At 48.5% G+C, this 12895-nt stretch overlaps 1 protein-coding gene across 1 annotated transcript in view; it reads right to left on the bottom strand.

The window, feature by feature from the left end:
• The window catches only part of LOC136586954 (ATP-binding cassette sub-family B member 5-like), a 141209-nt gene extending 129933 nt beyond the window's left edge, over window positions 1-11276 (bottom strand). Inside the window, exon 1 of the mRNA XM_066585312.1 lies at window positions 11242-11276. The gene's annotated coding sequence lies outside the window, so the exon portion shown is untranslated. The remainder of the gene's footprint in view (window positions 1-11241) is intronic.
• Window positions 11277-12895: the final 1619 nt, after the last annotated feature.

The raw sequence follows: 12895 nt of genomic DNA, 5'->3' as shown, positions 1-12895 counted from the left end.
GGTGTGTTCATGTTTTTGATAGATAGATAGATAGATAGATAGATAGATAGATAGATAGATAGATAGATAGATAGATAGATAGATAGATAGGAGATGAATGGATAGATAGATAGATAGATAGATAATGGATAGATAGATAGATAGATAGATAGATAGATAGATAGATAGATAGATAGATAGATAATCAATGGATAGATAGGAGATGGATAGATAGATAGGAGATGGATGGACAGAAACATAGATAGATAGCAGATGGATGGATAGATAGATAGATAGATAGATAGATAGATAGATAGATAGCAGATGGATGGATAGATAGATAGATAGATAGATAGATAGATAGATAGATAGATAGATAGATAGATAGATAGATAGATAGGAGATGGATAGATAGATAGATAGATAGATAGGAGATAGATAGCAGATGGATAGATAGATGCATAGATAGATAGGAGATTGATATATAGATAGGAGATGGATAAATAGATAGAATAATAAATAGATAAGAGATGGATGGATGTATAGATAGATAGATAGCAGATAGATACAGAGATAAATAGGAGATGGATAGATAGATTGATAGATAGAATAATAAATAGGGGATGGATGAATAGATAAAAAATGGATAGATAGATAGATAGATAGATAGATAGATAGAAAATGGATGGATGGATAGATAAATAGATAGATAGATCGCAGATGGATAGATAGATGTATAGATACATTCATAGATAGAAGATGGATGAATAGATAGATAGATAGATAGATTAGATAGAATACTAAATAAATAAGAGATGGATGGATGGATAGATAGATAGGAGATGGATAGATAGATAGCAGATAGATAGATAGATACAGAGATAGATGATAGATAGATAGAAGATAGATAGATAGCAGATGGATAGATAGATGGATAGATAGAATAATAAATAGATAAGAGATGGATGGATGGATAGATAAGAGATGGATCAATAGATACATAGATAGGAGATGGATAGATAGATTGATAGATAGGAGATGGATAGATAGATATGAGATAGATAGATAGATACACATAGAAAGACATACAGACAGGCAGACAAGCAGATAGATAGATACATACCCTGGTGCCCGGACTACTTCTCTGCTGAGAAGAGCAGCTGTACACAGTGTCAGCAGGAGGGAAGCAGCAGGGAGATAACCTCATCCCTGCTCCACTCGATGCCTTGCGGTGCTGTGCCCGTGTGCGGTGAGTCTGCTTCTGTGTCCTCTCTGCTCTTTCCCCCATTCCCCCTCCTCTTCGCCTGTCTTCTCTCCAAGTCCTCCCCCCTCCCTTCTCCTCCTCTCCTCTCTGGCTTGTGCTGTCGGCCAGACCGCACTAACTTAGCAAGCGGCCGCCAACAATGCGAAGTGAAAGTAGAGCTGTATATGCTGGAGGGGGGCCTCTGAATTCATGAATGGGTGAGTGAGTGCTACCTCTGATTCGCTGAGGGCTGTGACTAATCAGAGGCAGCCCATTCAGCAGGCGGGGATTTTAAATCCCCGCCTGCTGAAAACTTCAGAAAGCAGTTCAGGAGAAGAGCCGGCTGGACGCGGCTGATCTCTGGCAGCTGCAAAAAGCTGGGTATATATATTTTTTTATTTTTTACACTAATTTTGGATGCTTTTTAGGGAAGGGCTTATATTTGAAGCCCCTCCCCGAAAATTAATACAGCGCTTGCTGGCAGCCCATTGCTTGCAATAGAGCCAGCTGTATTGTCAGCTCCATTGAATTCAATGGGCGAACATCGTTCTCCTCTGCCACAGCTGTGGCAGAGGATAGCGGGTAGCGCCCGTGTGACCAAGCCCTTTGGGGTGACAAACGCTGCTAGCAGCGGTTTTTTCAGCCGTGACAGAGGCTTCGGTCACGTGATTTTTTGTGCGCATCAGTTTTGCACACAAAAAATTGCGCAAAAAAAAAATGCCCGTGTGACTAAGCCCTGATCCTGATAATGCAGTTACTAGTTGCTTCAGATTACATTTAATTCCATGCATTTGCTATGGATTCCAAGTAAATATAATCTGGATACTTTGTACTGTACATGTCAAAAAAGTGATAGATTCTTACTAGTCACCTGACTGCATGTACAGTATATTAGTTGGGAAAGTAGACTGCTATAGATTGCCACTGTTACGTGTGCTGCTGGGATTTGTTGTACTATGTACTCATAGCAGCACAGTCAGGTGGTTGAGGGTTAATTGAGCTGGTTGGGTGTGGTACTTCCTGCTAGCCAATCTCCTGGGTCTGTGCTCACATATAAACCCAGCTCCTGGCCAGTCTCTGGCTGTACCCTAGGGTGTGCACTCATGTTACTTCTGTGTCCTGTAACTTGTTATCAGTCATGTTCAGCTTGTTCCCACTCTGATCTGTGTTTGCAAGTAGGTCTATTGTCTCTCTGCTTCCCCAAGATTGTTTGGACACCTGTAGTCCTAGTCTGCAGTACATGCAGCCCCCTTTTCCTTCCCCCTGTACAGGTGCAGCCTCCAAAGGTCTTATGTCTTATTCTGGGTGTCAGTTGGTGTAACTGGACACTGTTCCCTATGTCAGCTTGTGTAGTTGACTGTCTGTTCTGGGTCTCAGTTGGTGTAACTGGAAACTGTTCCCTATGTCAGCTTGTGTTGTTGACTGTCTGTTCTGTGTGTCAGTTGGTGTAACTTGACACGGTTCCCTATGTGAGCTTGTGTAGTTCACTGTCTATTCCCCCTGGTATGAGGACACATAGACTTGCTGAGTTTCATCTGTGTGCATGTGATCTGAGTGGAGTCTGTCTGGCTGTATTCCCTGTACTCTGTCCTGTTCCTGATGCAGCTGGCTGTGTGTCCAGTGCTCTGTTCTGTCCTGTTGCAAGCTTTGCTGAGTAATCTGTCTTGCTGGTTCATGTCCGTTTGTACGTTTAAATTCTGTCAGTTTTGTGTCAGTTTGCTGCGTGACCTGCTATCTGTGTCCTATCCTGTTTCAGCTTTCTGTGTGAACTCTGTCCGATTCTTCTGGACTCCTGGTTAGTGTAGGGACTAGCAGTATAACCAGGAGCCGTGAAGTGGCCCGCTAGCTTCCATGTTTTGTACAAAATGTCAACCAATACCTGGTATTCATATTCAGCTCATCAGTTTCTAGTGGTTGCATTGTGGCTGCTGTATGCTGTGTATCCTGTGGTTCTGGCTCTGTCATGTAGCATGTGTATGTCTCTTGTTCTGTGGCGTGGTTCCTAGGATCAGCTCGGGCCCAGATCCGAAGACCGCTGGGCTGCCCTTATTGGGGCAATGTTCCCCGCTTAGGTAGGGCCATGCCATCCTCCTGTGTAGAACAGGGTCAGTTGCCTGAAACCTGTGTGAATCCCGTGTGACCCTGGTGCTACCTGTGTGCGTCCATCCCATCCATTCTATCCCCTTTTGGGTATGATCGTGTGGGCTCCCGGGCTTAGGTTGCCCACACGATCGTAACAGCCACTCAGTTTTGGAAACTGACAAGAGAGCATTATATCACAAAGTGCTCTCTAATATCAGGTAGGAGGGATGTAATGGCATATTTTCCAGACTACAATCTGGGTGGCTGCCGAGGAGACATAGATCCAATAGTTTTGAACTACAATTATAGCATATACATATACTACGTATATAACATCTTATGAAAGTTTACAACTAGAGATGAGCGAACGTACTCGTCCGAGCTTGATACTCGTTCGAGTATTAGCGTGTTCGAGATGCTCGTTATTCGAAACGAGCACCACGCGATGTTCGAGTTACTTTCACTTTCATCTCTGAGACGTTAGCGCGCTTCTCTGGCCAATAGAAAGACAGGGAAGGCATTACAACTTCCCCCTGCGACGTTCAAGCCCTATACCACCCCCCTGCAGTGAGTGGCTGGCGAGATCAGGTGTCACCCGAGTATATAAATCGTCCCCTCCCGCGGCTCGCCACAGATGCATTCTGACATTGTTCAGGGAAAGTGCTGTCTTGCTGGAGTTGCTATAGGGAGAGTGTTAGGAGTTATTTTAGGCTTCAAGAACCCCAACGGTCCTTCTTAGGGCCACATCTGACCATGTGCAGTACTGTTGAGGCTGCTTTTTGCAGTGTTGCACATTTTTTTTCTTTTTGTATATCGGCCGTGCAGAGCATTGCATCCAGAGCATTGCATCCTGCAGTAATTTTACATAGTCCAGGGCCAGTAGTGGTGAGGCAGGGACAGAAGACATATACAGTCTATATAGGCAGTGGGCTTTTCCAAAAAAATTTTGGAAAAAAAATCTATTTGGGCTGCCTGTGACCGTCCTCAGTGTACTGCGTCTCTGCTGGGGGTAGTTGTCCTAATTCATACGCAGCCAGCTAAGTGTTACAGCAGGCTTGCGCAAAATTCTTTCCTGGCTCTGCTGTGCGTTCCGTAAGCGAAGTCAGCCTCCAACCACAGGCAAATAAGCGGCACATTTAATGACAGCGTTCTGTTTCTGCACTACTGGTAATACAGCATGCTGAGGGGTAGGGGTAGGCCTAGAGGACGTGGACGCGGGCGAGGACGCGGAGGCCCAAGTCAGGGTGTGGGCACAGGCCGAGCTCCTGATCCAGGTGTATCGCAGCCGACAGCTGCGGGATTAGGAGAGAGGCACGTTTCTGGCGTCCCCACATTCATCTCACAATTAATGGGTCCACGCGGTAGACCTTTATTAGAAAATAAACAGTGTGAGCAGGTCCTGTCGTGGATGGCAGAAAGTGCATCCAGCAATCTATCGACCACCCAGAGTTCTGCGCCGTCCACTGCTGCAACTCTGAATCCTCTGGCTGCTGCTTCTCCTTCCTCCCAGCCTCCTCACTCCATTACAATGACACATTCTGAGGAGCAAGCAGACTCCCACGAACTGTTCTCGGGCCCCTGCCCAGAATGGGCAGCAATGGTTCCGAATCCTCTCCCACTGGAGGAGTTTGTCGTGACCGATGCCCAACCTTTGGAAAGTTCCCAGGGTCCGCAGGCATATGATGGCCAAGCACCCCACAAGGTGGGACGAACGCCGTTCACCGCCTCCGGTTTGCACCACTGCCTCTCCCCCTGTGCCCCAATCTGCCACTGAGATCCAACCCCCCTCTCAGGACACAGGCACTACCGTCTCCTGGCCTGCACCCACACCCTCACCTCCGCTGTCCTCGGCCCCATCCAGCAATGTCTCTCAGCGCAGAGTCCAGACGTCGCTAGCGCAACTGTTTGAGAGCAAGCGCAAGTACGCCGCCACGCACCCGCACGCTGAAGCGTTAAACGTGCACATAGCCAAATTGATCAGCCTGGAGATGCTGCCGTATAGGCTTGTGGAAACGGAGGCTTTCAAATACATGATGGCGGCGGCGGCCCCGCGCTACTCGATTCCCAGTCGCCACTACTTTTCCCGATGTGCCGTCCCAGCCCTGCATGAGCACGTCTCCCACAACATTGTACGCGCCCTCACCAACGCGGTTACTGCCAAGGTCCACTTAACAACGGACACGTGGACAAGCACAGGTGGGCAGGGCCACTATATCTCCCTGATGGCACATTGGGTGAATTTAGTGGAGGCTGGGAGCGAGTCAGAGACTGGGACCGCTCACGTCCTACCCACCCCCAGAATTGCGGGCCCCAGCTCGGTGGTGGTATCTGCGGCGGTGTATGCTTCCTCCACTAAACCACCCTCCTCCTCCTACGCAACCTCTGTCTCGCAATCAAGATGTGTCAGCAGCAGCACGTCGCCAGCAGTCGGTGTCGCACGGCGTGGCAGCACAGCGGTGGGCAAGCGCCAGCAGGCCGTGCTGAAACTACTCAGCTTAGGAGAGAAGAGGCACACGGCCCACGAACTGCTGCAGGGTCTGACAGAGCAGACCGACCGCTGGCTTTCGCCGCTGAGCCTCCAACCGGGCATGGTCGTGTGTGACAACGGTCGTAATCTGGTGGCGGCTCTGCAGCTCGGCAGCCTCACGCATGTGCCATGCCTGGCCCATGTCTTTAATTTGGTGGTTCAGCGCTTTCTGAAAAGCTACCCACACTTGTCAGACCTGCTCGCAAAGGTGCGCCAGCTCTGCGCACATTTCCGCAAGTCCAAGACGGACGCTGCCACCCTGCGGACCCTGCAACATCGGTTTAATCTGCCAGTGCACCGACTGCTGTGCGACGTGCCCACACGGTGGAACTCTACGCTCCACATGTTGGCCAGACTCTATGAGCAGCGTAGAGCTATAGTGGAATACCAACTCCAACATGGGCGGCGTAGTGGGAGTCAGACTCCTCAATTCTTTACAGAAGAGTGGGCCTGGTTGGCAGACATCTGCCAGGTCCTTGGAAACTTTGAGGAGTCTACCCAGATGGTGAGCGGGGATGCTGCAATCATTAGCATCACCATTCCTCTACTATGCCTCTTGAGAAGTTCCCTGCAAAGCATAAAGGCAGACGCTTTGTGCTCGGAAACGGAGGCGGGGGAAGACAGTGTGTCGCTGGATAGTCAGAGCACCCTCATGTCTATATCTCAGCGCGTTGAGGAGGAGGAGGAGGTGGAGGAGCATGAGGAGGAGGGGGAAGAGACACTTGGCCCACTGCTGAGGGTACCCATGCTGTTTGCCTGTCATCCTTTCAGCGTGTATGGCCCGAGGAGGATCCTGAAAGTGATCTTCCTAGTGAGGACAGCCATGTGTTGCGTACAGGTACCCTGGCACACATGGCTGACTTCATGTTAGGATGCCTTTCTCGTGACCCTCGCGTTACACGCATTCTGGCCACTATGGATTACTGGGTGTACACACTGCTCGACCCTCGGTATAAGGAGAACCTTTCCACTCTCATACCCGAAGAGGAAAGGGGTGTGAGAGTGATGCTATACCACAAGACCCTGGCGGACAAACTGATGGTAACATTCCCATCCGACAGCGCTAGTAGCAGAAGGCCCAGTTCCGAGGGCCAGATAGCAGGGGAGGCGCGGAGATCAGGCAGCATGTACAGCGCAGGCAGGGGAACACTCTCCAAGGCCTTTGCCAGCTTTATGGCTCCCCAGCAAGACTGTGTCACCGCTCCCCAGTCAAGGCTGAGTCGGCGGGAGCACTGTAAAAGAATGGTGAGGGAGTACGTAGCCGATCGCACGACCGTCCTCGGTGACGCCTCTGCCCCCTACAACTACTGGGTGTCGAAGCTGGACACGTGGCCTGAACTCGCGCTGTATGCTCTGGAGGTGCTTGCTTGTCCTGTGGCTAGCGTCTTGTCAGAGAGGGTGTTTAGTGCGGCTGGGGGAATCATCACGGATAAGCGTACCCGCCTGTCAACCGACAGTGCCGACAGGTTTACACTCATAAAGATGAACAAAGCCTGGTTTTCCCCTGACTTCTCTTCTCCACCAGCGGACAGCAGCAATAACTAAGCAATACGTAGGCTGCATCCGCGGATGGAAGCATCGTTCTCTATCACCATCAAAACCGGGGACCTTTTAGCTTCATCAATCTGTGTATTCTATTCATCCTCCTCCTCCTGCTCCTCCTCCTGAAACCTGACGTAATCACGCCGAACAGGCAATTTTTCTTAGGCCCACAAGGCTCAGTCATATAATTTTTGTAAACAATTCTTATACGTTTCAATGCTCATTAAAGCGTTGAAACTTGCACCTGAACCAATTTTTATTTTAACTGGGCTGCCTCCAGGCCTAGTTACAAATTAAGCCACATTAACCAAAGCGATTAATGGGTTTCACCTGCCCTCTTGGTTGGGCATGGGCAATTTTTCTGAGGTACATTAGTACTGTTGGTACACCAATTTTTTTGGGCCCTCGCCTACAGTGTAATCCAATTAATTTTTTGCCCACCTGCATTAAAGCTGACGTTACATCAGCTGTGCTGGGCACTGCAATGGGATATATTTATGTACCGCCGGTGGCTTCCTGGCACCCACCCATGCTGTCGGTCCACACAGAGTTGTAACTGCATGTGTCCACTTCTAAAGAACCCCAGTCTGACTGGGGCATGCAGTGTGGGCCCAAGCCCACCTGCATTAAACATGACATTACCTCAGCTGTGCTGGGCACTGCAATGGGATATATTTATGTACCGCCGGTGGCTTCCTGGCACCCACCCATACTGTCGGTCCACACGGAATTGTAATTGCATGTGTCCACTTCTAAAGAACCGCAGTCTGACTGGGGCATGCAGTGTGGGCCCAAGCCCACCTGCATTAAACATAACATTACCTCAGCTGTGATGGGCAATGCAATGGGATATATTTATGTACCGCCGGTGGGTTCCAGGGAGCCACCCATGCTGTCGGTCCACACGGACCTCACAATAGGGAGTTGTACCTGCCTGTGTCTACTTATAAAAAACCCCAGTGTGACTGGGGCATGCAGTGTGGGCCGAAGCCCACCTGCATTTCATCTGATGTTAGCTCTGCTGTCCAGGGCACTGCAATGGGATACATTTATGTACAGCCGGTGGGTTCCAGGGAGCCACCCATGCTGTGGGTGCACACAGAATTCCCATTGCGGAGTTGTACCTGCCTGTGACTATTTATAAAAAAACGCGGTCTGACTGGGGCATGCAGACACCTTGACAGAATGAATAGTGTGTGGCACATGGATTCCCCATTGCTATGCCCACGTGTGCAGCTCCTGATGGCGGTGGCACAGGATTATATTTCTCATTGCTTCTGTACAGCATTGTGGGCTATCGTCCTGCCCCTTTTAAAGAGGGTCGCTGCCTAGCCGTGCCAACCCTCTGCAGTGTGTGCCTGCGGTTCCTCCTCATGGCAGACGCACTTATAAATAGACATGAGGGTGGCGTGGCATGAGGGCAGCTGAAGGCTGCGCAGGGACACTTTGGTGTGTGCTGTGGACACTGGGTCGTGCGGGGGGGGGGGGTTGGGCAGCATGTAACCCAGGAGAAGTGGCAGCGGAGTGTCATGCAGGCAGTGATTGTGCTTTGTTGGAGGTAGTGTGGTGCTTAGCTAAGGTATGCCTTGCTAATGAGGGTTTTTCAGAAGTAAAAATTGTTGGGAGGGGGGGGGCAACTCTTGCCACTATTGTGGCTTAATAGTGGGACCTGGGAACTTGAGATGCAGCCCAACATGTAGCCCCTCGCCTGCCCTATCCGTTGCTGTGTTGTTCCCATCACTTTCTTGAATTGCCCAGATTTTCATAAATGGAAACCTTAGTGAGCATCGGCGATATACAAAAATGCTCGGGTCGCCCATTGACTTCAATGGGGTTTGTTATTCGAAGCGAACCCTCGAGCATCGCGAAAATTTCTTCCCGAGTAACGAGCACCCGAGCATTTTGGTGCTCGCTCATCTCTATTTACAACCTTTTAAGCCCTTTTGCAGACTTCAATGTACATTCAAGAATAGCATGTTTTTGAGGTGTTTTAAGCAGTGTTCCTTCTAAAATAGCATGTTTTAAGCAGTGTTCTTTCTAAGCCTTGAAATCAGGTGAGTGAAGAGGTTACTGAGCTGGACAATGATCAATCAAAGGTGGGCAGACAACCGACACCCAATAAGTATCATGAACATGTCCTATTGAAAGTACACAGGTCACAGTGCAGTTACCTGCAGTGATCACATGTAACATTGTCTCTGATTGGAGCCATTTACTGTTCCCTCTCCTCTTTACCCCAGCTCAGACCGCCATGAAGACTTCTGCCAGCCGTGGCTCATCTCTGTATAAACTTCCCATTCTGTTGCTACCCCCAATGCTCTTGTCAGTTCCTTTCCAATAAATGTTCCCCCTTGCTCTTGTCAGTTCCTTTCCAATAAATGTTCCCTTCCTTTGTGCCCTATACAGTACTAGTGCCATCTTTTGTGCCCCACAAAGTAATACTGTCCCCTGTACGCCCGCCCTAAGGAATGGTACTCCCTCTGTGCCTACCCAAAGTAATAGTGCCCCCTCTGTATCCCACCATAATGGTACAGGCTCAGTGACTTTCTCAAAGTTATGGTACCACCTCTGCTTCCCCTCCAAAGTAATACTGCCCTCTCGGTGCACTATAAAGTAATGGTGCCCCCTCTTTGACTTCCCCTTTGTGTTGCGCTTTTGACAGACAGCAGGGCACTACAAAGTTGACTATTCACACTGCTGTCTGGTGGGCTATGCTGCAGTTTGGATAGCATAGCCTGACTTCTTCCCCAGCTCCTCTTCTCCTATGTACATAGGGAAAGCAGAGATCAGGAGCTAGGGAAGAAGTCAGGCTATGCTCTATATGTTGCCTCATACAAACTGTCAGGACAGTGTCCGGGATATGGGGGTCCCTGAGATATCCCGCAACCCCTGTCCCTGCCTACTTGCCCCCCTGGGCTAACCCCCAGGGCGACAACTGGGCGGCGGTCCCTACCCTCACTAGGGAAGCGGGACATGGGAAGAACAAACAGACACTGAAGACAAACAAACGGTAGAGTGGTCAGACAATCCGGGCCGGCAACAGGAGGGTACGCAGTACAGAGGGGAAGGCAAAAACGTAGTCAAGTCTAAAGCAGAGGTCAGGAAAGCCGGGGTCACAAGAGCAGTCAGAATAAACGCGAGTGCAGCTGGAAGACCAAACTAACACTGGCAAGGGCTGGAGGGAAAACACACCTTTTAAAATGCTGCCAGAGCTCCCGCCCCAGCAGCTGATTGGGGGGAGGGAGCCTGACAGCAGCAGGGCTAATCAGGGAGGTGCTGGGGACACGCCCCCAGCCTTGCTGCACAGACCGTTACCAGGAAGCCAGCTAGGTAGTCAAGTGACTAGAGAAGCACCTGCTGCCTCCCTAGCAACCCGGCGGCGACCAGTCTTACAGCGGCCCGGGGAGATCACAAGAACCGGGGCTCCCCTACGCCGCACTCATGTAACCCGGGTGGCAGGACCGGTGGTGTGGGCACGGCGGCCCCGAGAGTTGCAGGTTCTGACACAAACAGTAACGTAAATAGTTAACTTTATACTCTACTGTAGTATGGCAGGGGGCCCCCAGCATTTTAACATCCAAGTCTAAGTAAAGTTAGTCTTGGTGTGAATATAGTGCCAAATATATTGAGAGGAGTAAGCCTCTTACTACATTTATTGCATCTATGAGGCACCCCTGTATTGAATCTGAAACCTATGCCAACTATGAGCTGGCCTAGGTTTCAGCTGTAATGTAACTCAGTTTCTGATGGGTCAGGCGCACAGCCTTCTCAAAAGAGTCAACTTGCTGTCCGTGCGCTGACTTAAAAAAAAAAAAGAGATGAAGTGTAAAATGCAAAAAGTCGCATATTTTGGTGCAAACCATCTTACCTATTAGATACTAAGCTGATCCCACTAGTATCGTTGAGATCCATCCGACATTCATTTCATGTGTATGGCCACCATGATGACTTTATTCATATTCACATTTGTTTTTTTTCATGCTCATCTTCCTTCACCGGATGGGTTCTTTAAATAACCCCATTATGTTACTCTTATGCTCACCCATATGGTGGCAGTTCTGTGCAGTAAGCCCTGTGGTCCTGACGGGACAGATATCCATATTATGAACACGGAAATTCAGCCATGGGAAACTGACCTAAAGGTTTATAATGGAACCAACCGAAGGTGCACATCACTACCTTAACATCAGTACATGATTTAATGATACCAAAATTAGCATTAAACCTTCATTTAAAAACTCACATGCCTGGGATAAAACATTCTTCTTAGCACCAGATACCTTAACAAATCTACTTAGATGAGTCAGGAAATCAGTGAGGTGTAGCTGCTAAGGCTTCTACAAGTTCCTGTTTGATGTTTCAGATTAGGAGAGTGAGTCATACATATTTGCTCAGTGTGTGCCAGAGGTTATATAAGGACATGTTACTACTAGCCCATTGTACGTCATTATATTCGCGCTGTGGAGGCTGTGCAGACGGTCTGGGGGAAAACAATGCACTGCCTATACTACAAGTTTCGTGTTCATCACTGGAGAAATTAAACACCAGTTTACTCTATTGTTAGGACTAACCACTGCCCCTCTACCCAGAGGCGTAACTTGAATCTTCTGGGCCCCAATGCAAAACCCGTAACAGGGCCCCCAACTGTAATGCTTTATTCATAGTACTGGGCTCCCTATATGGGGAAGAGAGACCTTATGGGCCCCCTAAGGTTCCTGGGCCCAGGTGCAACCGCATCTTATGCATCCTCTATAGTTACGCCAGTGCCTCTATCACTATCTGAGACCCCTTCTACCTATAGATAATAATCTTAGTAATAATAATCCTTATTATACACCCCCATTGATCAAAATGTCAGACGAGTCACTATCACATGGCTAATGTTTTTAAAAAGTTTTTAAAAGTTTAGTTGTACGGACACGCGCCATCGGTCATGTGCAGTACAGATTATTTTTATTTAATGTTTGCTTTCCCTGCTAAGTGAAAACACAGATACCTGCATCCAATCCGCAATGTCAACTGCGGATAGGCTGCAGATCAGAAGCCTTGCGTAAATAGCAATTGCTATCCACTCATCTGCGAATGCTCTATTTTTTCAATGTGTGAGGAATACTGTGGATCGTCTGCGCGGGTGACGACCGCGGATTCCGCAATTGAAATCCGGTTGTGTGAGACTGGCCTAAGGCTGGTTTCAAATGAACGGATTGTAACACGTCTGTAATATGGATTCGTATTATGGAAGTGTTACGGATGGTATTACAACCGCATGTCATCAGTAATTGCCTTCGTATTGTTTTTATTTTCTACTTGGCAAATGCTGATCCGTATTTGACCAATAGAAAATAATAGCAATACGGAGGAAGAAACGCAAAAAAATATGTCTTGCTATGTTTTTAAAATCTAGCTATGAAATATAAGTCAGTGTGAGTAGATGCATAGATCTACGTTAGCTCTGTATAAGGACGGATTCAGACGAGCGTATGTACAAATACGTTTGGCGGTACAGAATGTATTTTCACATG

The sequence above is a fragment of the Eleutherodactylus coqui genome, chromosome 12, assembly GCF_035609145.1.
Source record: "Eleutherodactylus coqui strain aEleCoq1 chromosome 12, aEleCoq1.hap1, whole genome shotgun sequence".
Taxonomy (NCBI): domain Eukaryota; kingdom Metazoa; phylum Chordata; class Amphibia; order Anura; family Eleutherodactylidae; genus Eleutherodactylus; species Eleutherodactylus coqui.
The sequence above is the reverse complement of the archived record's forward strand: the minus strand, read 5'-3'. Positions and strand labels throughout refer to the sequence as shown.